Source organism: Cervus elaphus, chromosome 4 (genome assembly GCF_910594005.1).
Source record: "Cervus elaphus chromosome 4, mCerEla1.1, whole genome shotgun sequence".
Taxonomy (NCBI): Eukaryota; Metazoa; Chordata; class Mammalia; order Artiodactyla; family Cervidae; genus Cervus; species Cervus elaphus.
Window position 1 is genome coordinate 60,773,439 of NC_057818.1, and position 27,513 is coordinate 60,800,951.

General features: G+C 42.3%; 2 protein-coding genes across 6 annotated transcripts in view; both read left to right on the forward strand.

Moving 5' to 3' along the window:
• Positions 1-27,513, forward strand: part of LOC122689567 (zinc finger protein 665-like) — a 119,986-nt gene that overhangs the window by 73,737 nt on the left and 18,736 nt on the right. For 2 of the 5 annotated variants that reach the window (XM_043896132.1, XM_043896160.1), the window contains exon 1: positions 25,910-26,032. The exons of 1 other annotated variant lie outside the window; for it this stretch is intronic. The gene's annotated coding sequence lies outside the window, so the exon portion shown is untranslated. Of the gene's footprint in view, positions 1-22,325; positions 22,415-25,909; positions 26,033-27,513 lie in introns of those variants that run through there. 2 more of the 5 variants (XM_043896151.1, XM_043896169.1) reach the window with 2 other exon arrangements.
• The window catches only part of LOC122689487 (zinc finger protein 665-like), a 76,925-nt gene continuing 71,772 nt past the window's right edge, over positions 22,361-27,513 (forward strand). The window contains exon 1 of the mRNA XM_043896032.1: positions 22,361-22,384. The gene's annotated coding sequence lies outside the window, so the exon portion shown is untranslated. The remainder of the gene's footprint in view (positions 22,385-27,513) is intronic.

Genomic DNA, 27,513 nt, shown 5'->3' on the forward strand with positions numbered 1-27,513 from the left:
CAAGGAGGTGCCATTCCGCTGTAAAGCCAGCCAAGGAGTCCTTTGTCATGGAAGTGTTCCATTGAACTGTTGGTAATCTTCCATGTTACTTGAGTAACATAATCACACATAGTACTGTTAATATCATCTGAGCAGTTAGATAACCACATACCATAGGGTCCCCGATCAACAATGGTGTAACTGGCCACAAACATTAATTTCCATGCTTTAGCTTGACATGTATCTCAATAAACAGGAGGATATTTAAAATCCTTATAAGTAAATCCCTTCCAACTTTTGTCCTTTTCCTAGAGTTTTGGTAGTATTGACATGGTTCTCATAAGAGGATAGGGCAGTAAACAGTCTAAACAATGTGCGGAAGTTCTTTTTTCGAGGCAGGATGAAAGCCCTCGTTTGTCGACTAACATTAATACATAATTCTGCTGGGCCCATTCATGAAGGAAGGACTTGATAGCCTAGAGAAATTTTCATTAATCTTCCTTCTTCCTCAGTCTGAGAGCGCCCCTCCAAACTCCAAGGAGGAGACGTATGTACTGAGTCTTTAGTGGATACAACCCGTCCTATATCTGTCTGTTCTACAACCTGCAATAAAGGGGGATTAGGTATATAAGCCCAATAAGTGTGATTAATCAAGTCAGCCTGAGCGGGGGAAGCAAAAGCAAGCATAGCGACAAAAATATTTTCTGGATTCCGAGGCATTCCCTGTTGAGAAACCAGATTTTCAGCTTGATTAATAAGGGTTTTTATCTGTCCCCAAGTGGGGAGGTCATAAGTTCTATTACCTCGAGTGCAGCATTTGTTGGAAATTTATAAAGTTGCCATGGCTTCTACTGGAAACTCCTTCTCCTGGTGATTTTGCTGTTTCTTCTCTATCTTGAATGCCGGTGGCTTCCCTGGGGCGGATCTTCCGAAGAGGGAGCCAGCTGATTTCTTTGGGTCCATCTGGAGAAATACAAGCATACCCCTTTCCTTGTAATATTAATTTTCCAGATTGCCATTGTTGAGTCAACCTGCCTTGATACCAGATGGGCAGAGGAAGGGAGGTATCCTTCAATGCCTCAAAATCTTTTTCTGCTTTTATCAAAATATCCCCTTGCAGTAAGTTTAAAAAATTTAAAACAAATAAAGCTGTATTAACAATAGTTGTAGGATTAAAGAATATATTGCGTTGCAATCTGTTGGGGTCCTTTAATGGACCGGAATCTGGCAGTCCGGAGTCAACAATAAGAAAGTGAAAGTGAGAGAGAGAAAGAAAGACACGGGGACCCAAGCTCTGATGGAGCAAAGGTGCTTTAATGATCTTTCTGTGAGTATATATAGGCTGTTGTACAAGAAATTTCTTTCGATGATGATAAAGATCAGAAAGCCAAAGGTACAGCAACCCTTAACAAGGGAACAAGGGATTAATAATGGTCACAAGGTCAGGAGACAATCCATATCTCAAGAAAGAGGATCGAGACTGAGCAGTTTTGTCGTAAGGAGAATGTTTACTGAAGGAGATTCAAACCTGTCTCATGCTATGACTTCAGACCTGGGAGCGGCATGCCGTTCCACTGGTTTCTGAGAACAGAAACTGATAAGGAACAGGACTTAGGAGAAACAGCACGTAGGAATCCTCCTGTTCAACATTCACTGACAATTCCCCCTTATTTATTTACAATATTTGTTAAAAAGGGTTCTGACCATTTGAGTTTCTTTTAACAATTTTTGCATGAAGGCAATGGTAAACAACAAATACAATCATCAAGACAATCACCCAAATTACGGTTCCAGACCTGATGCTGTGAGTAATGCTTTAAAACTATCCGCGTGCCTCTAGCCCAGATAATTGATCAGCTAGTTGTTCAGCTAAAGTTTCCAAATTAGTGGAAGAGGGCAGATTTTTAGAAAAGGTTTCAAAGATGTCTTTTTGTAATACTTGTACATTCAGAGAGGCATTATCATGTATGTTTTGTAAATGAAATTTGATTTGTTCCCAGTTGTGGGTACTGTTATTGACTTGAACAGGAGTAACACAAAATTGAGTAGAATTCCAATCACATTTTAGCATCACCTGTTTTTGTACATCTAATAATTGATCTCCAACCCATTTGATGGCTGTTTTTAGTTCCTGTATTTCATCTTGAATATCCTCATCTCTCTGAGCCTGAGTGGCCCGCATAGTATGAGCATCTTTAGTCCAAGTTTGGATAAAGTTATGTGTTTGAACTGAGGTTTGTAAAGCAACGCCAGTGACGGCAGCAGTGGTGCAAATAGCTGTTAATCCCAGAATGCCAAGAATCAGCCATCCGATGAATCGTTTAGATCGCCGGAGCAGTTTAGTAAGTAACCAGGAAGCAAGTCCAGCCATGGGACCTTCTTCCCAGGGCCACTGGAGATTGATTGGTAACCATAGACTACGTCAAGATCGAAGACTCAAAAGGGATTCATTTCTTAAGGAAACAGAAGAGATAAGTATATAATTTGCAATTTATACAAGTTACAGAATGTAAAGTCTTACTGAATTGTAAACTTCCTATAGCTAGAATACAACGAAGGGGAACACAAGCTTGTATGACATATGATTGATTATAACGAAAGAAATAGTTTCTATGACTACGATTGGTCCCTGTGAAATGTCCAGTCCAAGTCCCAAGTTCTTCGGAGCTCACAGCAAGTTTCCAGATGTCCCATTGTTCAGGCCCAATCTGTTTATCGAGGACGATTGGAGGACGAGTGGGTGGCATTCCACCGTCAAGCCACCCAAGAAGTCCTTTGTCATGGTGATGTTCCATTGCAGTGTTAGTAACCTATGGTACTTGAGTAGCATAATCACACACAGTGCTGTTAATATCATCTGAGCAATTAGATAACCACATACCATGAGGTCCCCAATCGACAATTGTATGATTAGCCACAGACATTAATTTTCCTGATTTGGCCTGACATTTGTCCCAACGAACCAGAGCATATTTAAAGTTCTTATTAGTAAACCCTTTGCATGGTGTTGTTCTTTGTTCGTTCCCTAACTCTTTCCCTAAAGTTTCAGTGGTATAAACATGGTTCACAGACAAAGAAAGGGCAGTAAATAATCTAAGCATCGTCCTAAAGTCCTCTTTTGGAGACAGGGCAAAAGCCCAAGTTTTTCGGCTAACGTTAATGCATAATTTTGCTGGGCCCATACACAATGGAAGGACTTCATAACCTAGAGAGATATTAATTAGTTTCCCTTCTTCAGGGTGTGAGGGCCCTTTAAGGTTCCAGGGAGAAGGCATATGTATGGAGTCATTGGTTAATACGATTGGCCCTCTCTCCGCCCATTCTATGACCTGAAGTAAAGGGGGGTTGAGTCTGTAAGCCCAGTAAGTGTGATTAATAAGTTCAGCTCAAGCAAGGGGGCGAGTTGGGGGGAGGAGGCGAAAGCAAGCCGGGCAACAAAAATATTTTCAGGACTCCGAGGCATTCTCTGTTGAGAAATCAGATTTTCAGCTTGATTAGTAAGGGTTTTTCTTTGTACCCAAGAGGGGAGATCATAAGGTTGATGCCGCCAAGGGCGGTGCTTTCTGGAGATCTTTAGAGCCGCCATGGCCCATATTGGAATTTCTTCCTCCTGGGGTGGTTGTTGTCTGACCTCTATCTTGACGGCCAGGGGGGCCCCCTTGGGTCGGATGTTCCGAAGAGGAAGTCGTGTGAGTTCATTGGATCCGTCTGGGGAAATACAAGCATACCCCTTTCCCTGTAAGATTAATTTCCCAGATTTCCATTGTCTATTCAGCCTGTCTTGGTACCAAATGGGCAGAGGAGGAGAAGAGTCCTTCAATTCCTCAAAATGTTCTTCTGCTCTTGTCAAGATAGCACCTTGCGGTAAGTTTATAAAATTTAAAACAAATAAAGCTATATTAACAAGAGTTACAGGCTTAAAGAATATATTGCGTTGGAATCTAGTAAAGTCTGCTGGATAAGGAAGATAAAAGTGTTCCTGTGTTTTCCCCCTTATTTAGTTTTTTATTTGTAGTTTCAGTGTGTGATGTCTTTGTTTAACTATGTCTTGTGTTCGTGGATTATAAGGGATGTCTGTAATCTGTTTAATAGAGAATGGATGTAAAAATTCTTTGAACTGCTTAGAAATATAGGCAGTGCCATTGTCTGTTTTTCTAGAATTAGGTGTTCTCATTATTGCAATGTAAGCTAACAGGTGGGTTATAACATGTCGTGTAGTTTCACCTGGGAGAGGTGTGGCCCATATAAAAGAAGAATTTGTATCAATCGAGACATGTAAGGAGGAAGAGGAAGAAAGTTCAGGGCAATGAGTTACATCCATTTGCCGTAAAATTCTCTTTGATTTGTCATAAACCTTTTTTATGTTTTTGCATTCATCATTTTCTTTGCCATTTCTTCTATCTTTTTATCAAAAGCATGCATCTTACTTTTCTTTAGCAACTATGAAGTGTCTTGTATATTAGCATTTTATACATTGGTGGATATCTTTTTGTTTATTATATAAATATTTACATATATTTATTAATAGTCTAAAATCTCTTTAGGTTTTCTTACTTTATTTGGAAATGACCTAGCTATTGAATAAACTTTTATCATTTAGTTTAGTACAATTTTAGGAATTTAAGTTACCCAATCCTAAGAGATTATTTTAGATACACCTTTTTAAAATAGAATTATTTTTAATAGGGTTTGTCTAAAACTTTTCATTTATATATTTATATATATATATATATATATATATATAAAGAGTTAACTTTTTTCTTGACGAATTTAGTTTACCTTAAATCTAGGCACAATAAAAGTATTATATAATGTTGATGATGTAAGACATGTCTTAATTAGATTAGCAAGCAATTATATTTAAATTATATTTATATTTAAAGAAGCATTATATTTAATGTTGAATATTTTTCAGTTCATGTGAACTTGAATTTAAATAGAACTCATTAATTTCATATTATCCAAAAACAGCGACATACGTTGAGACATAGATAATTTTGGATAGATATAGCTTTCTCCTTGAAATTTAAACTATCTTTTTTATATGTATATATACATACATATATATATATATATATATATATATTTTTTTTTTTTTTTAGTTCCACCAATTTGCTTATGGCTGGTGTCCCAGATAGAGTGGCTGTGTATCCCAAGGACATGATAACAGTTAACTTTAGGTTTTTTCTTAGGCCTGTTTTTGTTTCCCAGGCAGAATTGGAGCTCCAAAAATGTATTTTAACAAGTTAACCTTTTCCTAACTGCATGTGTAAGAAGAGTTGGTTTTGAAATTTCAAAAAAGATTTTATTTTAATCAGTTTTTTCTGGAGTCTAAAGTATATCATGGGCATTCAGTGTCAAAAATGTAATTTCTCCCTTTTGTAGTTATAGTATATTATTAATGATATATGCATGAGGGAATTGCTGTCACATTGGATGTAAAGCCTTGGTTACAAAATTTTGACAAATAGTCAGACTGTTAAGCATACCGTGAGGTAACACATTCTATTGAAATCTCTTATGAGGACCGATGTGTTTAGGAAAAGGGAGAGAGAAAGTGAATCTCTCTCGGTCTAAAGGGTGTAACGGTATATTCAAAAGCCAATCTTGTAAATCAGTACTAATAATGTGCCACTTCTGAGGAATACTAGTAGGTGATGGGATCCCTGGTTGTAGTGCACCCATAGGTTTCATAGATGCATTAACCTTTCTAAGGCCTGTTAAGAGACGTCATTTGTTAGATTTCTTTTTTATAACAAAAATAGGAGAGTTCCAAGGAGAGTAAGATTCCTCAATATGTTTTAATTCTAAGTGTGTGTCTATAAGTTCTTTAGTAGCCTGTAATTTTTCCTTCGTAAGGGGCCATTGTTCTGTCCAAATAGGCTCATCATTCTTCCCAGTTATTTTAAGAATTGCTTTGTTTTTTAAATGAGCAGTGACCCCTAGGGAAATTGTGGAATGTGTATTTGAGTTTGCCATTGCATAAGTCCCTTCCTATTTGATTAAGCAATGCATCTATCACATAAGGTCTTAATGTTGCAGGCAGGCCTTTTGGTCCTTCATATGCCTAGATTTGAACATTTTGATAAATTTCTTATACTTTGGTTTGAGAAATTCCTGCAATTTGGCAAGAGATTTTTTGTATAGGCCAGAATTTGGGCCATGAATGTTTGGAAATTTAAGGCAAAAGAAGTAATTGAGCAATTTTGTCCCCATTTTTGAATTGCCATAGAATCCAAGATGACATCATAATTTGAATCTCTCCTTTATAATCTGAATCAATTATTCCAGGGTGAACAGTAATTCCTTTAGAAGTCAAACTACATTGGCCAAGTGAAAGACCAAAGGTTTGTGGTGGCAGGGGTCCAAAAAGTCCGGTAGGTACTCTAGAAGGGACTGCTTGAGGGTAAAGGAAAAAAATCATATAGGGCTGGTATATCGATGGCAGCACTGCCAGATGTTGAGGGTTTGAGGGAAAAGATAGAATTTGCCCCTGGTTTTTATTGTAGGGGACCTGGGAGGGGGGGGTCCCCTGTTTGGCGTTTCCTGGAATAGCTTTTCCCTCAATATCAAATTTAGATTTACAATCTTTGGCTGAATGCACTCCGCTAGGGCAGCGAGGGCAGATTCTTGGAAGTTTTTTTATTAGCTCTTAGGGAAGTCCCTCTTTAAAACTTTTTTATCTCCACATGTAAAGTATCCTTCATTTCCCTTTCTAAAGGCAGCAGCCATTGTCTCAGCTAGCATTTGCATCTTTTGAGTTTCTGATCCTAGATTGCATGCCACAAGCCTTCAAATAATCAATAATAGTCCCAGCCTCACAAATTGGAGTGATAGCTCTTTGACATTCCTAATTTGCATTCTCATAAGCAAGTAATTTCTCTAGCTGTTTTTTGGCTTCTTCTCCAATTACAGTACGGGAAATAGCAGTTTCTAATCTAGCTGAAAAATCAGCATAACTTTCATTAGGTCCTTGAAATATTTTAGTGTAGCTACCTGTAGGCTCTCTTTGAGGAGTAATTTGATCCCAAGCTTCAAGGGCCACTGTTTTTAATTGTTCATGCCATAAGGGAGGGCACTGTATTTGAGCTTCTATGGTATCAAATTCTCTGGCGCCAGTTAACATTTCAAAAGTAATTTGGTTTTGGGGAGTGCCAGCTCGAGCATTCTTGTTAGCATGATCTCTGGCTACATCATGAAACCGCATTGTCCATTGAAGATATTCCGGTTTAAGGAGAGCTTTGTTAAAGTTCTTCAATCATAGGGAATAACATTTCCAGTAGAAGATGCCACAACATTTAGAAGCTCTTCAGTGAAAGGCGAATGTGGGCCATACATAGTTACAGCCTTTTTCATTTGTTGCATCTAAAAAATATGAATACCATCATATTGAGGTACTATGTGCCCTTGAGCATCAGGATTTCTTCAAACTGGAAAGACGGAAAAACCATCGGCATCAGAAACTTGTGATCGCAAAGCCAGTAATTCAGAGAGCCTGTGTCGCGGAGGAGAGCGAGTAACTGCTGATTTTTTGGAAATATGAGTCTGTGCCCAGGACTTATCATTTTTGTCCAGAAAAGCATTGCCAGTTTTTGGTGTCAAGAAACGTATTAGGAGAGTCGTTGTCAGAATCATTAGGTTCTAACAAAGGAGAGACTTGGATCTGTGCCTGCTGGCAGAGGAGAAGCATTTGGAGCAGCCGAGACAGGGCTAGTAGGAAAATTTTGAAATATTGTATGTTGTTTTAATTGGGCCTTCTGTAAAGTTTTATCATCTAGTTGATACTCACACAGTAAGTGTTCTGTCTGTTGTCGAATATTGGGAGGGCTAGAATTTACCTTGAAATGGCAGAGTTACAGCTTTAATGAGAGCTCATAGGGGCCAGAAATCAACTGGAATATTTTTTCCCTGCCTGGGGGCTCATTCAACATTTTCTTCCACCCGGTCCCAAATTTCTAAATCAGAACTGCCTTTATCAGGGAACCAAGGATTACATTTAACCACTGTTTGAAAGCAAGCCTCTATTCACTGGCATGAAACCAAAAGTCCCTGCGCTTTAAACAAATGGTGAAGTGAAGTAGAGAAATGATGGGGCTTTCCAGCCGTTTGACCCGTGTCTTAATGCTTACCAACCTCAGTAGGTCCCGACTTCAGTAGGCCCTGAGTCACTCCGTCTGAAATGCCACATATACCACAGTCCCTGTTCGGGCTCCACTTGCTGGGGTCCTTTAATGGACCGGAACCTGGCGGTCCAGAGTCAATGATAAGAAAGTGAAAGAAAGAAAGAAAGACACGGGGAACCAAGGTCTGATGGAGCAAAGGTGCTTTAATGATTTTTCTGTGAGTATATACAGGTTGTTGTAGAAGAAATTTCTTTCGATGATGATAAAGATCAGAAATCCAAGCGTATAGCAACTGTTACCAAGGGAACAAGGGATTAATAATGGTCACAAGTTCAGGAGACAATCCCTATCTCAAGAAAGAGGATCGAGACTAAGCGGTTTAGTCATAAGGAGAATGTTTACTGAAGGAGATTCAAGCCCGTCTCATCCTATGAGAATGGTGCGGTGCACCATTCCACTGGTTTCTGAGAACAGAAACTGATAAGGAACAGAGGATTTATGAGAAACAGCACGTAGGAATCCTCCTGTTAAACATTCCCTGACAGGAATCTACTAAAGTCAGCTCTGGATAAGTGTCAGGGGACGTTCAACTTTAAGGAATCCAATATGTTGCATTTTCTTCCTTTGTGCATCGTTTCTCAAGGACTCTCTGTTCCTTATCAGTTACTGGAATACAGGAATGAGCAGAGCTGCATGCAGTTCTCAGGACTGAGATGATGGGAAAGGGCACCTGCTTGGATTCCCTTCAGTGACTCCCTTCAGTGAGTCTCTTCAGTGACCGTTTACTTACAGGACTATCCTTTTTGTTGCAACTGATGGAATTTCATTCTTAATGGCTGAGTAATCATTTTATTAAAGATATATAAGCATGCATTTCTGCAAATAAAGTACCCTTGTTTCACTCGAGACTTGGGTCCCCCACGTCCTTCTTTTCTTTGCCTTCTTTTCATCGACTCCAGTCCCCACGTCCCAGTCTGTAAAGACCATAACAAGTTGCGCTCGAACAGGGACCTGGAGAGGCCCTTGGCAAGCGGACGGAGTGACTCTTGACCTCCGGAGGTCGGTAAGTGCGGGGATATGGGACAAATGGCTGGAAAGACCCACCACTTCTCTACTTGACTTCATCATCTATGTAAAGTTCAAGGAATTTCGGTTTTGTGTCAGCTAATAGAGGCTTGTCTCCAAACGGTGGTTGAACATTATCCCTGGTTCCCTGATGAAGGCAGTTTCAATTTAGAAATTTGGAACGAGATTAAAGAGAATGTTAAAAAAAAAAAAATAGGATGTTGAATGAGCCTCAAGACGGAGTAAAATATTCCAATAGATTTCTGTCCCTTATGGGCTCTTATTCAATCTTTGGTTCTGACATTTCAAGGTTATTCTAGCCGCCCCCCCCACCCCCACCCCCCGATATTTGACAACAGGCAGAACACTTGTTACATGAATATTAATTAGATGATGAAACTTTACAAAAGGCTCACTTAGAACAACAAAGAGAAGAGGAAATTAAAAGCCTCTTGATGAAAGTGAAAGAGGAGAGTGAAAAAGTTGGCTTAAAGCTCAACATTCAGAAAACTAAGATCATGGCATCTGGTCCCATCACTTCATGGGAAATAGATGGGGAAATAGTGTCAGATTTTATTTTGCGGGGCTCCAAAATCACTGCAGATCGTGATTGAAGCCATGAAATTAAAATACGCTTACTCCTTGGAAGGAAAGTTATGACCAACCTAGATAGCATATGGAAAAGCAGAGACATGACTTGGCCAACACAGGTCCGTCTAGTCAAGGCTATGGTTTTTCCAGTGGTCATGTATGGATGTGAGAGTTGGACTGTGAAGAAAGCTGAGTGCCGAAGAATTCATGTTTCTGAACTGTGGTGTTGGAGAAGACTCTTGAGAGTCCCTTGGACTGCAAGGAGATCCAATCAGTCCGTCCTAAAGGAGATCAGTCCTGGGTGTTCATTGGAAGGACTGATGCTGAAGCTGAAACTCCAGTACTTTGGCCACCTCATGCGAACAGTTGGAAAATACCCTGATGCCGGAAGGGATTGGGGGCAGGAGGAGGTGTGGACGACGGAGGATGAGATGGCTGGATGACATCAGTGACTCGATGGACATGAGCTTGAGTAAACTCCGGGAGTTGGTAATGGACAGGGAGGCCTAGCGTGGTGTGATTCATGGGGTAAAAAAGAGTCAGAGATGACTGAGCAACTGAACTGAAGTGAAAATATTTCAAAATTTTCCTACCAGCCCTGCCCCAAGTTTTCGTCGTCTTCTTCTTGCAAAGGACACAAAACTGAAAATCCCCTCAATTCAAGAACAAGAAGACCCTGACAGTGATTGTTCTGAGGCTCTTTTTGACACTACGGCTGACAGTACTTTTCTTGATGACAGTGGTAAGCCTTTGGCACGCACTCGTATTTATGAAAACGTACTATCCACTCATTCTCCTTCACAACGTAGGCCTTCTGAGTTACTGGCTTTGCAGTCTTGAATCTCTAAGGCCGATGGTTTGTCTGCTTTTCCTGTTTTGAGAAATACCAAAGCCCAAGGGCAAATAATACCTCAATATGAAGGCATTGATTTTTCGCACATGCAACAAATGAAAAAATTTGTAACTGTGTCCGGCCCTCATTTGCCTTTTGCTAAGGAACTTTTAAATGCTATGGCATCTTCTGTTGGGAATTTTGTTCCTTATGATTGGCGACTTTTGATAGGGGCTCTTCCTAAACTTGGAGAATATCTTAAGTGGACAACGTGGTTTCAGGATGTGGCCCGAGATCATGCCAATTCTAATGCTTGAGCTGGCACTCCCCAAAACCAAATTACTTTTGAAATGTTAACCGGTACAGGGCAATGTGATGCTGTAGAAACTCAAATACAAAGCCCTCCTTGGTGGAAAACTATCTTGACTGTAATAATTGTAGTCATCTTTTCCTTGCTGTTTGCTTTTTATATCTGCAACTATATCATGAACCTTGTATCTAAGTGGCTTATGCATTTAAGTTACAAGTGATTGTTCACTGCTACTGCACTTTCCACTGCCTCCTCTAGCTATTACTCAGGGCCCCTGGATCAGAGACCCTCTATATGAGGGTAAGGAGAATATGTTGCCTCAACAATTTAGGGTCTATGCCTCTTCCCAGCAGGAAAAAGTTACAGAACGATTTCTCCCCCCCTTTCCCCAGCAACCATATTCTCCTAAAAGCAAGAGGAAATGAAAGAGTTAAAGCTTAGGCAGGCAGTCCAAGGCCCTGGAAGGAGGAGGCAAGCATTCTCACTCATGCTTTCCTGAAGCCTTGTGCAACAATGTATCTTGCCAGAGAACTGACCTTTCTTTAGGTCCAGAACTAATGATTACACAGCAGAATGTCTTACTCATGGAAATGCTTTTCTTAGGCTCTGTGTTAATGATTATAATTGTAACAAATCTTGCCTGGGAATCTATATCTCAAGACTTGTACCCCTGATTAGAGAGCAACAGTATATCTTGCATAGAGACATTGTCTGGAACCTGTTCTCCCTGGCTAAACTTGTACCAAAGTTATCTCAGGATGTATGTCTTGGGAAAGGGCCTAATAGACCTCTTACAACATTGAGGTATTCTTTTTATCTATTCTCAGCAGCTAGTTGAGAAGTATATAAAGTCCCACTTAAGCTAATGAGGTGGATATTCTTTCTACCCCCACAAACCTTTGGCCTTTTACTTGGCCAATCTAGTGTGACTTCTAAAGGAATTACTGTTCACCCTGGAATAATTCATTCAGATTATAAGGGAGAAATTCAAATTATGATGTCATCTCAGATACTATGGCAATTCAAAAAGGGGGACAAAATTGCCCAACTATTTCTTTTACCTTGCATATCTATTAACTCCTCTGATGACATCCGGACAGGTGGATTTGCCAATACAGATCAAAAACAATCCTTATGGACATCAATAGTATCTGAATATGCATGACCAAATATAAACATCAAAATTCATGGCAAAAGATTTTCTGCTCTTCTTGATACTGGATCCTATATTACTATTATTTCCAAACATTTATGGCCCAAATCTTGTCCTATACAGAGAATTTCTTGCCAAATTGCAGGAGTTTCTCAAACCAAAGTACAAGAGGTTTATCAAAGTGTCCAATATATCCATGTGAGGGACCAAAAGGCCAGCCTGCAACATTACAACCTTATGTGATAGATACACCCCTTAATTTAATAGGAAGAGATTTACTTATGCAATGCAATACTCAAATATATTTTCCACATTTTTCCTTGGGGCCACTATTCACTTAACAAACAATGCAATTGTTAAAATTACTTAGAATATTGACGAGCCTATTTGGACAGAGCAATGGCCCCTTACAAAAGAGAAATTAGAGGCTGCTAAAGAACTTATCAATACACAATTGAAATGAACACATATTGATATTGAGGAATCTTATTCCCCTTGGAATGCTCCCATTTTTGTAATAAGAAATCTGGCAAATGGCGTCTTTTAACAGACCTTAGAAAAGTTAATACATCTATGATACCTATGGGTGCATTGCAACCAGGAATTCCATCACCTACCACTTTCCCTCCAAACTAGCATATTATTATTATAGACTTACAAGATTGCTTTTTTAACTATACCTTTACACCCTCTAGACCGAGAGAGATTTGCTTTCTCTCTTCCTTATCCTAATCATATCAGGCCTCATAAACGGTATCAATGGACTGTTTTGCCTCAAGGAATGATGAATTCTCCCACCATGTGTCAATATTATGTAGCCGAAGTCCTTGAACCTGTGAGAAAACAATTTCCTAATTTTCTTGTTATTCATTATATGGATGATACATTGTTTTCAGCTCCATCTGTTTTAGAAACTCAAGAGATGCTTGACATAGCTCAACAATGCTTGAAAGACTCCGGATTAATCATTGCCCCTGAATTGTATTAAGAAATATAGAAACTTCGACCATAAATCCTAATCAATCTATTACCCAACAACTTTTTCTTGAACTACAATCTATTGTGAAGAACTGCACTTCCCCCATTTATATTACCCATATTCAAACACATTCTTGTCTTCCTGGCCCTATGGCTCATGGCAATGAAAAAGCTGATAAACTTCTGTCTTTTGCTACTTCTGAAGAGCATCATGCTCTATTACACAATAATGCTGGCTCATTGCATCAAATTTGGAAAATTCCATACCGACATGCTAAAGAAATCATTAATAATTGCTCTCCTTGTAGACCCTTACATCTTCGACCCATTGCACAAAGTATGAATCCTCAAGGATTACAACCCAATGAACTATGGCAAATGGATGTGACTCATTGCCCTGAACTTTCTTCCTCTTCCTTCCTACATATCTCCATCGATACAAATTCTTCTTTTCTATAGGCCACACCTCCCCAAGGTGAAACTACACAACATGTTACAACCCACCTATTAACTTGCTTTACAATAATGGGAACACCTAGTTCTATAAAAACAGACAATGGCCCTACCTATATTTCTAAGCAATTTAAACAATATTTGCAACCATTTTCTATTAACTTTTTGAAGATCTGTTAAAAGACGCCATTTGCCAGATTTCTTTTTTATTACAAAAAGTGGGAGAATTCCAAGGGGAACAAGATTCCTCAATATGTTTTCATTTCAATTGTGTATCTATAAGTTCCTTCAGTTCAGTTCAGTTCAGTCGCTCAGTCATGTCCGACTCTTTGCGACCCCGTTAATCGCACGATGCCAGGCCTCCCTGTCGATCACCAACTCCTGGAGTTTACTCAAACTCATGTCCGTGGAGTTGGTGATGCCATTCAGCCATCTCATCCCCTTCTCCTCCTGTCCCTAATCCCTCCCAGCATCAGGATATTTTACAATGAGTTAACTCTTCGCATGAGGTGGCCAAAGTACTGGAGTTTCAGCTTCAGCATCAGTCCTTCCAATGAAGACCCAGGACTGATCTCCTTTAGGATGGACTGGTTGGATCTCCTTGCAGTCCAAGGGACTCTCAAGAGTCTTCTCCAACACCACAGTTCAAAAGCATCAATTCTTCGGCACTCAGCTTTCTTCACAGTCCAACTCTCACATCCATACATGACCACTGGAAAAACCATAGCCTTGACTAGACGGACCTGTGTCGGCCAAGTAATGTCTCTGCTTTTCCATATGCTATCTAGGTTGGTCTTAACTTTCCTTCCAAGGAGGAAGCGTATTTTAATTTCATGGCTTCAATCACGATCTGCAGTGATTTTGGAGACCCACAAAATAAAATCTGACACTATTTCCACTGTTTCCCCATCTATTTCCCATGAAGTGATGGGACCAGATGCCATGATCTTAGTTTTCTGAATGTTGAGTTATGAGCCAACTTTTTCACTCTCCTCTTTCACTGTCATCAAGAGGCTCTTTAGCTCCTCTTCACTTTCTGCCATAAGGGTGGTGTCATCTGCATATCTGAGGTTATTGATATTTCTCCCGGCAATCTTGGTTCCAGCTCGTGCTTCTTCCAGCCCAGTGTTTCTCATGATGTACTCTGCGTATAAGTTAAATAAGCAGGGTGACAATATACAGCCTTGACATACTCCTTTTCCTATTTGGAACCAGTCTGTTGTCCCATGTCCAGTTCTAACCTTTGCTTGCTGACTTACATACATGTTTCACAAGAGGCAGGGTAGATGGTCTGGTATTCCCATCTCTTTCAGAATTTTCCACAGTTTTTCGTGATCCACACAGTCAACAGCTTTGGCATAGTCAATAAAGGAGAAATAGATGTTTTTCTGGAACTCTCTTGCTTTTTGATCATCTAGCAGGTATTGGCAATTTGACCTCTGGTTCCTCAGCCTTTTCTAAAACCAGCTTGAACATCTGGAAGTTCACGGTTCACGTATTGCTAAAGACTGGCTTGGAAAATTTTGAGCATTACTTTACTAGTGTGTGAGATGAATGCAATTGTGCGGTAGTTTGAACATTCTTTGGCATTGCCTTTCTTTGGGATTGGAATGAAAACTAGCTTTTCAGCCAATTGACCCATGTCTTAGTACTTATCAGCCTCAATTGGCCCTCTGGGGTCACTCTGTCCGAATCTGCCACGTGTACCAAGCCCTGTTCTGGGCGCCATATGTTGGTCTTTCATTGGACTGGAACCTGGCGGTCCAGAGTCGACAATAAGAAAGTGAAAGAAGGAAAGAGGCTAATATTCCCTGGGTTATGCAGCCAGCTTTCACGTTGCAGGGAATCAGCCAGATATAGAGAGAAAGAGAGAAAGAAGGACATGGACACCCAAGCTGTGATGGAGCAAAAGTGTTTTAATCAACATGGTGTGGTTATTCTCAGCAAAGATAAAGATTAAAATTCCAGACTTGCAAAACATAAGGCGAGCCTTATCAAAGAGAGAGAGTCGTAAACAATCACTTTTACCATGTGGTTCATAAAAAGGAAGCTGGTACTTATCCCTGTATAGAAAAACTAATGAAGGTAATCCTATGCAAGCATCCCATGTCATTGATCTCTGTCCTGGGAGAGGCTTACCTGTTCTACTCGCCCCTGACAGGGACTGATAAAGAACAGAGGGCTCAAGAGAGATAGGAAACAGCACACAGGAATCTTACTCTTAAATGTTTCCTGACAATATTACATTCCGGATTTTAACTAGATCACATTTGCAAACTCCCCTTGGACATTTAAAGTTAGATAAGAGGACGTGGGCAGTATTGGGGCAGGGGGAGTGCCTTATTCAGCTTACCACAACCAGAGTGTCTTCTCCTGATGGGTGTACAATTTTAACATGCTTTTCTCTCCATATAGCTTTTGCCACTGTTTGTTAAAACATTTATTTGTATTTATTAATTTGGCTATGTCGAGCTTTGGTTGTGGCATCTAGGATCTTCAGTCTTCCTTGTAGCATCTTTTCCTTGCAGCACATGAAGTCTTAGTTGCGGCATGTGGACTCTAGTTCCCCGCCCAGTGATTGAAACCAGACCCTCTGCATTGGGAGCACAGAGTCTTATCCCCTGGATGGACCGCCAGGGAAGTCCTTACAGGTTTTATTTACTTTACTCCCTTAACTGACTGGCTAGAATGTCTAAGCAATGTCAATAGCAGTGCTGAGAGTGTACATACTGGTCTGCTTCGTAATCTCTGGGGAAAAGCATCCGGTCTTTCACCATTGAGTATGGTGCTTTTACAGGTGCTCTTTCTTGAGTTGAGGGAGGTTCCCACTCTTCTTTGTTTTCTGAAGTTTATATTATAAGTGGTTGTTGGCTTTTGTTGAATGCAGTTTCTGAATCAATTGATAAGAGTTTGATTTTTCTTCTTTTGTCTGTGAACAGTCTGGATGACATTGATTGAAATTCGAGATAGCCTTCTACCCCTCACATATACACCATTGGATCACGGCATGCAATTCTTTTTGTCTCTTGCTGATTTCTCTTGCTAATAGTTTATTAAGAATGTTTGCTTCTTCATATGGGATTTAGTTGGTAGTTATCTTTATCTTTTCTTTTCTTCTGATACCTTTGTCTCATATTGTCCCACGGTAATACTGGCCTCATAAATTGAGTTGGGAAGTGTTCCCTCCTTTCCTTTCATCTAATAGAAATCATGTCAAGTTGCTGCTAAATCTTCTTTGTACGTTTCTTCAGTTAGTCAGTTCAGCCGCTCAGTCGTGTCTGACTCTTTGCCACCCCATGGACTGCAGTACTTCAGGCTTCCCTGTCCATCACAAACTCCCGGAGCTTCTTCAAACCCATGTCCATCGAGTTGGTGATGCCATCCAACCATCTCATCCTCTGTTGTCCCCTTCTCCTCCCGCCTTCAGTCATTCCCAGCATCAGGGTCTTTTCCAATCAGTCAATTCTTTGCATGAGGTAGCTGAGGTATTAGACTTTCAGCTTCAGCGTCAGTCCTCCCAATGAATATTCAGGCCTGACTTCCTTTAGGATGGACCGGTTGGATCTTCTTGCAGTCCAAGGGACTCTCAAGAGTCTCCTCCATCGCCACAGTTCCAAAGCATCCATTCTTTGGCTCTCAGCTTTCTTTATATCCAGCTCTCACATCCATACATGACTACTGGAAATACCAAAACTTTGACTAGATGGCCCTTTGTTGGCAAAGTAATGTCTCTGCTTTTTATATACTGTCTAGGTTGGTCATAACTTTTCTTCCAAGGAGCAAGCGTCTCTTAATTTCATGGCTGCAGTCACCATCTGCAGTGATTTTGGAGCCCAAAAAAGTCAAGCTTGTCACCATTTCCATTGTTTCCCCATCTATTTGCCATGAAGTGATGGGACCAGATGCCATGATCTTAGTTTTCTGAATGTTGAGTTTTAAGCCAAGTTTGTCACTCTTTCACCTTCATGAAGAAGCTCTTTGGTTCTGCTTCGTGTGTTTGTATGTTTGTTAGATGTGTCTAATACCACTGTGACTTTGTTACACTAACATTTGTTAAGTCAAGGTCCTCGGTGTTGGACGTTATGTCGCAACTCAACAGAAGACTTCAAGGGAAAGTGAAATAGAAGTGTTCATTCCTCACACATCCTGGAGGAGCTGCAAGGCAAGCATCAAGGGCTCAAGTGGGAAGTCAGGGCAGGGTTCAGAGAGCCGGGCAGGGACGGCCCAGGGCCTGTACCTGCATTAGGCTCTGTAGATGGAGAGCTCTGGGGTCCGGGGTTAAGGCTGGATCGAACTTTGTTCTTTATCCTTTGAGTGTAATGTTCCATGAAACACAGGCCCATTCAGCTACGTGTGTCTAGACATAGCCCATTGGCAAAGTAATGTCTCTGCTTTTTAATATGCTATCTAGGTTGGTCATAACTTTCCTTCCAAGCAGTAAGCAGCTTTTTATTTCATGACTGCAATCTCCATGTGCAGTGATTTTGCAGCCCCAAAAAATAACGTCTGACACTGCTTCCACTGTTTCGCCATCTATTTCCCATGAAGTGATGGGACCAGATGCCATGATCTTAGTTTTCTGAATGTTGAGCTTTAAGCCAACTTTTTCACTGTCCTCTTTCACTTTCATATATATATACATACATATATATATTATATATATATATATGTATATATATCTAGGTGTGTGGATGCCTTCCCCCTCGAGGGACAGGCCCTTTTGGGTATGCATTTCATAGCCCATCCTGCCACAGACATCAGGAGTGAGATTCAAAATCAACTGCTGGTCCTCATTCCCCTATGAGCGATTTCGTCCAAATGGCTTATTCAGTTCTTGATAATAGGGACATGGTTGAAAAGGCTGAACGCTCCCAGAGAAATACACAAAGGGCTGAAATGATGGCTGTATCTTTGTCCACTCAGAGACCACTGGAGGGGAAGTCAGCCTTTGCAAGCCAACCTGGCCATGGTGGACTACAAGGCCCACAGGTACTCAGACCTTCCCATGGTGCCCTGTGTGGGCAGAAGGGCACTGGAGGAGAGATGGTGGTGGGCTCGCCTGTTTACAGACAGCCAGGGAGCTGGAGGAGGGAATGCCCCCGACACCTGAGATCCCTGGGCCCTCGGCCTTGGATGGTTCCCCAACCCTGAGGGGCCCCAAGGTCACAAGGGGCTCTGCTCACAGCACCGTGCATGTAACTAGTGCTGAAGCTCGGGAGGTCACTGAAGCGGGGGCCGAGATGGAATCCCTCAGACACCAGCACAGTCCTTTGCGCCTTAACCCGAAGGGCTGGAAACCTTAACACCCGTAAAAATGCATAATGGGAACATTAGCACCGACACAGGGCCTGCTTTCCAGGAACCCCCTTCACGCTCCAACAATGGCCAGTTGCTTCCACATCAATATCTGTGCCTGTCACCTCTCTTTTAACTCAAGGCACTTACTAGTTAAATTAGGCTCCACTCTGCTTCCTGAGGGACAAGGAAGTCACCCTTATGACCAAAAGATATAAACAAAACTAAAAAAACAGATTAACTCTATAACTGAGATAAAAGACTTAATAGACGCTGAAGTACGCAACACTGAGGTTCTGGGTCTAGCTACAGATAAACAGACTGAGGCCTTACGTGATGCTCTTTCAGAGTTGGAACCTATTTTGAGCTACGTAACCCAGCTGGTAAAGAATCCACCTGCAATGCTGTTACTGAAAGATATGTGTTGGGAGTCCGGCCATGTCTTGTACCCCTCCCCCAACAGACACGCTCCTCAGGATCTCGTGTGGGGCCTCGCCCCAGGAATGTGCACAGAGCTGCAGATGATTCCGATCTGGATCCTGCATTGAGCACCAGGGCTCTTAGCCTCCACTTCTGAGATTGAGATCAGGCCCTGGGGGAGGGGAGGGCGCTCTGCTCCGCGTGGGGCAGGACCAGGGCCTGCTGTGTGACCTGAAGGAGATCATGGGGTCAGCGGAGGTGCCCCTTGCTGCTGTGTGCATGAGGCCTCACCAGGAGGGGAGTGTGATCCAAGGAAAGTGTGGGAAAGTCCCGTGTTGGTCTCTCTGTGCCGGAATTGACTGTCCTGAGTCCCTCCTGAGACAGTGGGCACAGGGGACTGTCTGTTCCTCATGGTGAGGGCTTCCCTGTGTGTGTGGTTGGGGCTGAGGAGGGGGTGTGTTGACCCTAAGCATTATACAGCATGTTTTCCACTTTCATGATAGAACTGTGAAGACTCATGAATGAAGAAGCCCAGAAGAGGAAAGAACAGGAGTCAGGCATGGCTCTCTCTCAGGTAAGGTTATATTCTCAGTGGATTCTCACACTGCCTTCCTGAAATGCCCTTCCCTGGACTTGCTAATCGTGTCTGACTCTGGAGTATGCACACTCACCCGGGGCCTTCCCTCAGGGCCTGTCATCTCCACTTAGATCCCATCTCCCCATGACCCGTTACCTGGCCCTTGTGAGGAGGCTCCCCTGGACATTAGAAAATTAATAAATGTGCTCCATAGTTCCTTGTCAGCTATAGTAGAATTTCCTTTTTGTTGAGTTTTTAATATTTAACTTTTTTCTTGTTTCTTGAGGTAAGCCTGTAATGCTATGAACCTTCCCCTTAGCACTGCTTTTATCGTGTCCCATAGGTTTTGGGTTGTTGTGTTTTCATTTTCATTCATTTCTATGCATATTTTGATTTCTTTTTTGATTTCTTCTATGATTTGTTGGTTAGAGTTTTTAATGTTGTGATGGTGTTTGCCATACCTCAGCATGAATCGGCCATAGGCATTCGTGTGTCCCCTCCCTCCTTCCCCACGCTATCCCTCCAAGCTGTCACAGAGCAGTGGCTCTGGATGCGCAGTCACATATCAGGCTCCCACTGGCTATCTATTTTGCGTATGGTAATAGATATGTTTCAATGCGATTCTCTCAAATCATGCTACCCTATTTCTTTTGTTTTTTCAAGTTTTTCCTTAACATTCTTTTTTCTGTCCACATGTTGTGACAGAGATTTAAAGTTTAATTTACATTTCTTCTCTGCCTTACACTAACAAATACATAAGTCAGTGGGTTATTTTGAGACTTTTGTCATGTGAAAATGCACATAAGACAATGACAGGGAGCACAGTAGCTGCCCTATAAACATGAAGAAAGTTCCTTTAGGACTTGAGTTCAGTCAGTTAATACACATAGAAATATTTATAAATAGTGCAAAGTTGGTGATAATTTTGGTGAAAATAAGTTGGAATGTCTTCTCAAGATGTTATTTGGTAGTCTCCTTTGTTGTTCACATCTGACAGAGCTTTTGGAAATAGACAGCAAAGAAAAGAGAGGATATATAGTTCTTAAAAAAATAAAAACTGCCTAGTTACCGTCAAATGAACATCTAGTAATTTTTGACATTCCATTACGTTGAGGAAGTATTCACTTATATATTATGACGTAAACACGTTTTTCTCAAAAGCATTTGAGTCTATGTCATCCTAAGCATGGAACAGAAACAGTTTCTATAAAGAAGAACGTAGTTCTCATTACAGGAAATATTTTCTCTCTTCTTTAATAACTTTTAAGTTTTATTTTTGGCTGTGCTGGGTCTTCACTGTGCCCCAGGCTTTTCTCTCCTTGTGGCGGGCAAGAGCTATAAATTCTGTACATAAAATACAGAAATGTGGCTGGTGTTTGGTTGGAGACTGGCATTCTGAATCTCCTAGTTTTGGTCGGTCCAGATCACACAATGTCTTTTTTTTTCTTTAGGCTGTGCTGAGCCTTTTTTGCTGCACGTGGGCTTTCTCTAGTTGCAGCAAGCAGGAACCACTAATTGCTGCGCTGGCTTCTCACTGCTGTAGCTACTCTTGTTGCAGAGCACAAGCTTTAGAGCACCCGCTCAGTACTTGTGTTGCTCGGGCTTAGTTGCTCCAAGGCACATGGTATCCTCCCAGACCAGGGATCAAACCTATGTCCCAGGCATTGGCATGATGGATTTTTTATCACTGGACCACCAGGGAAGTGTCAGTGAGTGGCTTTCAACTGAGCAAATCCCACTGTCTTTCAGCCAGGATCCTCCTGTGTCTTTTAACCATTAATACCCTGCCAAATAAAATTTGGGGTCATCACCCCATAACTGGGAGATCTGAAAACCAGGAGAGACTCGCCTAAACTTACCTGGACTTCCTGAGGAGGAGGATGGGCCCAAGAGGCTGTTGCTGATTTACCAAGGCTACTATGTCTGAAGCTCAGAACGGTACCTGTTTTTCTCCAGCCTGCATTCCCCTCAGGGTGCATTGTCGTTGGGCCGCTGCAGTGACTAATGAGGTTGATCTTTGAAGAAGTGGAATGTCAAGATATTTTCCTCCTTACAGGAGTTACTATGAGGTGTTACTAAGAGCTGTGTGTTTCACTTTCCAGCTTGTCACCCCTACACAAAGCCAGTTCTTGTTTACTTAAACTTCTTAAATTAATTCTAATTGGAGGAATATTTCTGGGTCCAGCCACCACCGCACATCAACCCCCACCCACCCCTCCCCACCGCCAGCCCGGCCACCACACCAGGTTTCAGTTCCCAGACTGAACTGCTTCAGCCTCATCAGCAGGAATCCTGTTAAAAGGATAATTCCAACGCAATTATCCCACAGAATATTAAGTTTTTACTTTAAAACTGTTACAGTTATGAGGAATCAATGATGGAACACAAGACGGGAAAGACCCTCAGGTACTTCTAAACCCTGACAAGATACCTGGGAACCACAGGGAGAACACAGCAGGTGTCCGCTCGGCCCCGCCCCTCACACGCCCAGGCGCAGGCGTGTGTCCTACGCCCCGCCCCTCCCTGTTCTGGTACCAGTGGCTGAGGAGTTTCCGGTCTCCGCTTAGATGCAAGCCATTCTGCAGCAAATTCCTGAAGCCCAGACTTGGTAGGTGCGGCCGACCATTGGGAACCTGAGGTACTTGTTTGTTTTGGGTTTTGTTGTTAAGCTGCGCCTGTGGGGTCCCCTCTCCTCCATATCCGTGGTCTCCAGTCACTTCGCACCTCCCTATTCTCCGACCCCTTCCTCTAGCCGAAATAAATTAAGTCATTGCTGTGAGAAACCCAGGGTCTGATTTCCTCTCGAGGTAAGATCCTGAGGTAACACATACAGTGCACGAAATACGTAGTAATTTATAAGGAAAAGGTCATTTTAATTTTGACATGGCACTTGATAATTTTATAAGTATCAAATCACGTGTTCAGGAACTAGTTCAGAATTTCAGCTTTGGGACTGGTGCTGGAGCTGGAGTTCGTTCTCCAGTGTTAGGGAGGCGTATTACTGTCCTTTTCTGTTTTATATGACCATGGTAGTAAATTGACTACAAAGACTCTTCATTTCAGGAGGTTATTTTCAGTGATGCTGGTTAGTTGTATGAGCATTAGAATCAAAAAGAAATATAAAATGTTTGCAGTGCTCAGTCAGATGTCTTTGAGCTCCCCACGGACTGTAGCCTACCAGGCTCCTGTGTCCGTGGGATTTCCCAGGCAAGAATACTGGAGTGGGTCGCCGTCAAGTCGCTCAGTCCTCTCGGACTCTTGGCAACCCTATGGGCTGCAGCAGGCAGGGTTCCCTGCCCTTCACCATCTCCAGGACTTGCTCAAACTCCTGTCCATTGAGTCCGTGGTGACATGCACCCATGTCATCCTCTTTTCCGCCTGCCTTCCATCTTTCCCAGCATCAGGGTCTTTTCCAATGGAAAGAAACATTAGAGATGTAATGAGTGTGATAAATTCTTCAGTGTACTTTCAAGCCTAATTTGCCATCAGATGATGTACAGAGGTGAGAGCCCTTGAAAATACAATTGAGGTTGCAGTGCTTTCAGCAGTGGTTCATATCTTATGCTTCATGAGAATATTCACACTGGATCGAGCGCAGATGATATTGAATGTGGTCAGGCCGTTGAAAATCTACTCATTTTCTAAAAGAGTTCATCACCAGTGCCAGGAATGTGAGCAACCTTTTCTCATTGGTGCCCCTTGCACCAGTAGTCAAGTTGTACTGCACCAAACAGTACTAATGTACTGAAGTTTGAATAGCTTTTAGGTTGTGCCTTAGATTTACCAAATACTTCATGATTTAAATTGTGGTGGATATGGCGAAGCTTCATGTTATTGTTCCTTTATCACTAGATGGCAGAATATTTATCGTGAAGAGAAAGCACACAGATGTAAAATGTGTCGCAAGGCTTTTACCCAAAGATCACAAGTTGGGGAACATACTGGAGTCACACATCCCAAATGCAATAAGTGTGGGAAAACCTTTACATTGAGTTCAGGTATTAGGACTTGAGCAATCTGATCATGAGAATGTTCAGTTTCTGACCGTGGAGCCTAGCCATGATGAAAGCTCAGTTTATGAGTCTTTGGGATGGACTGGATACAGATCCCAGGTGCCAAGTCCTAGTGATGGGAGCTTCTGATCATGCTGAGGATTTTGACTCAGCTGTGAGGAAAAGAATGTCTACGAGATTTCACATCAAACAGCATGCTCTGAAACAAACCTAAGTGTGGGAGTTGGCTACTAGAAGTGTATCTAAGAAGATATTGCTATTTTGACATGTGTTTTTGAAAATTAGTGTAATCTGCCGTTTTTAAATATTCTGAAAATGTTGATTTGATCCCATGATTTGATGGGAGTATGGAGTTCATCCATAAATCCCAAATCTTCGGAAGACTGTATTTTTCAGACTTTGTTACCCACATTTGAGAGAACGTTGTTGTTCAGTTGCACAGTCATGTCCGACACTTTGCAACCCCATGGATGGCAGTATGCCAGGCTTCCCTGTCCTTCATCATCTCCCAGAGCTTGCTCAACCTCATGTCCATTGAGATGATGATGCCGTTCAACCATCTCATCCTCTGTTGTCCCCTCCTTCTCCCACTTTCAATCTTTCCCAGCATCAGGGTCTCTTCTAATGAGTCGGCTCTTCACATCAGGTGACCAAAGTATTGGAGCTTCAGCTTCAACATCAACCCTTCCAGTGAATATTCAGGATTGATCTCCTTTAGGATTGACTGGTTTGATCTCCTTGCAGTCCAAGAGACTCTGCAGAGTCTTCTCCAACACTACAGTTCAAAAGCATCAGTTCTTTACCACTCAGCCTTCTTTATGGTCCAGCTCTCATATCCATACATGACTACTGGAAAAACCGTCGCTTTACTATACAGACCTTTGGGCAAAGTAATGTCTCTCCTTTTTAATATGCTCTCTAGATTTGTCATAGCTTTGGAAAATAAAGACCTAAAATATATTACAACTTGCAAATAGAAAGGGAAAATTTCTAATTATGTTCATACTGAACACATGATCAATTTGAAATTACATTACAGATATTATTTAGTTTAGTGTAATTTCCTAAACAAGTTTTTGGGAGAGATACTTGACAGTCGGGCTTCCCTGGTGGCTCAGACAGTAAAGAATTCGTGTGCAATGCACAAGACCTACGTTCAATCCCTGGGTTGTGAAGATCCCCTAGAGGAGGGCATGGTAGCCCACTCAAGTATTCTTGCCTGGAGAGTCCCATGAACAGAGGAGCCTGGTAGGCCACGGCCCATGGGGTCACAAAGAATCCGACACACCTGGGCGACAAAGCACTTCCTCCAAAGTATAGGATAGAGCATTGTAAAGAATAATGCAGTTCTCATCAAAGGAAAAAAATTTTTTTTTTCTCCTGTTTTGCTCTCTCTTTTTAGGTTATCTATACAAAATTATGGATGCTAGGTGAGCATTGTGATAATCGTTTCACAGTATACATATCAGTTAATTTTTCTCTGTAGCTTAAACTTACACAATGATATTTCCCATTGTAAGAGTTGCTTGTACAACTCCCTTTATGTCACTGTTTAAAGAGTTGGGTTTAGAAAGGGCAATAATTAAAACACGTTGGATAAAAGAAACAATAACACAGTTTATAATCATTTAAAGTGTCTTGCTCTTTTTAAGGCTTTGGTTAGTGACCCAAATGATCACATCCCTCAAGTCCTCCATCTCAGACACCCAGGTACTGACCCTGATTTTGTTGAACTCAGCACTATGCTGAGTTTGCTGTTTTGTAGGGTGTCAGTAGGGAATAGCCCATTTCTACCCAGGGAGAGTTTTGTATTTGTAATATGGAGACTAGTCCCATTTTTGTTTCTTAAAACTGCCCAAGTTCCCAGATCCCTGAATTGCTTCAGCCTCACTAGCAGGATCTGAGCACAACATGCTGTGAAAAACAGCTTTTTATTGAGAATAAACCCTTTTAGTCTTAAGAGGAAGGATCTTGGCTTCTGACATAAGTTGAAGCTTTTACCTGAGCAGTGTTATGGACTGCAACTTAATCTTGTCAAGGTAACAGGCCCCGCCCCCCTCGGCGCCCCGCCCCTCCCACGAGCAGTGCGCACCCGGGTGCTCGCCCCGCCCCTCGCCGGAAGCCGCGGCTGTAATACCAAAAGCCCTTTCACACAGACCCGGAAGTTGGAGCGCGCGGAGCCGAGGTCCCCGAGCGGCGCCTAATGTTCCTTCCTTAGGCGTAAGGAAGGCGTTCCTTCCAGGGTAAGTTTGTACAGCCCGCCTCCCCCCACCCCCCAACCCCCACCCCCGCGCCCCACGCCGGATCACTCGTCCTCAGGGTGTGGGAATTCTCAGCGACCTGAAAACCCTGGCACCTTGTGTTCGGCCCCGAATAAACGCTGCTGCTGCCGTCGCGGCCCGGTTATCTTTTCGTTTGGGTTTTAAGTGTTTCTGAGGCGGTTTCGGCCCTCGGTCCCCGTGGACACCAACTCTGGCGACATATTCCTGCTTAAAACCCTCTTTTACCTCTGGCCTCGCCAGGTAAAGCCCTCTCTCAGGAATTGGAGTTGCGCCCCTCGCAGCCCCTCTGTCCTCGTATCTCCTCGGCCGCTCCTGTGCCCCGCAGGGCTCCCCTTTCCTGTCAGCCCATCCCTTCACCCCGCGTAGGTAGGTGACCTGGGTACCTTTTTGACTGCTGTGCAAATGAGGAAGGATGGGCTGGATTGACCTGGAACCTTCCAACAGAGCCTCTCTATTCATGATGAAAAAGATTGCTCAGATCCTATTTCTAAGCTGACCTCTTAGAATGTTTCTTGTACCAGTGGATAGATATGTGCAATTCTGTATTTTTAAAATATTTTACTGCAATCTTATAATAAAGAATTACCTGCTTGGTATCAGCTTAACCCAACTGTGAAAGAAAAGTTTCTTTTGCTGAAATACATGGCAGATGTTCCTGGTGTTAAATGGGATGGGCCTTAAGGACAAACCTGGCCCGCTTGCCCTTCCCTCTCCCGTTTCATTATTCAGTTATACCCGGTTCTCTTCGCTCAGCTCAGACCTCATAAACGGCTTCTTTCTGGACCTGCGGGAGCCCACTTGTAACATGGAGATGAGAGACTAGACCGGAAACTCTGAGCGTGAGAAGCACTGACCCCTGAAATGATTAGCCAAAGTGGCTGTGTGTCTGTGTGTGGCAGTTCTGGTTTGGAGGGAGTGTCTGGTGGGAACTAGGATTTTAAATAGATCCCAGTCCTCCCTGAATGAAAAACGAAAAGGATAACTGTAGGATGGAAGCAGGATCACAGGCTCAGAATCAGATAACTTCTATGAATAAAGCTTAATTTGAAGGGAGATTTTTTTCACGTCCTGATGTTCAGACCTCCACTGGCTTTCATTTGTTCCTGGGACTAAAGCTTGACTCCTCGCTGTGGCTCCACAGCCCTCTGTCAAGCTCAGGGCCCTGTCAGTGTCTCCAGCCTCATCCTGGGAGCTGACCCCTTTGCTCATGGTTAAGCCTGTCGTGCTCTCATTTACCTTTTCTCTGTTTCCAAATACCAAAACCGTTTCTGTCTGACATCGTAGTTTCTCACCTTCACGTCACCCTGGCTCAGGCCCTTTGTCACCCTTCAAGTCTAGGCTCAAAGGTCTCCCCATCCCCTCCTAAGAGTCTCTCTCATGTTCCCCAGGTTTATTGCCTCTGTATCAGTTGCCATCAGCAGAGATTCTTGCCCTTCTTCATG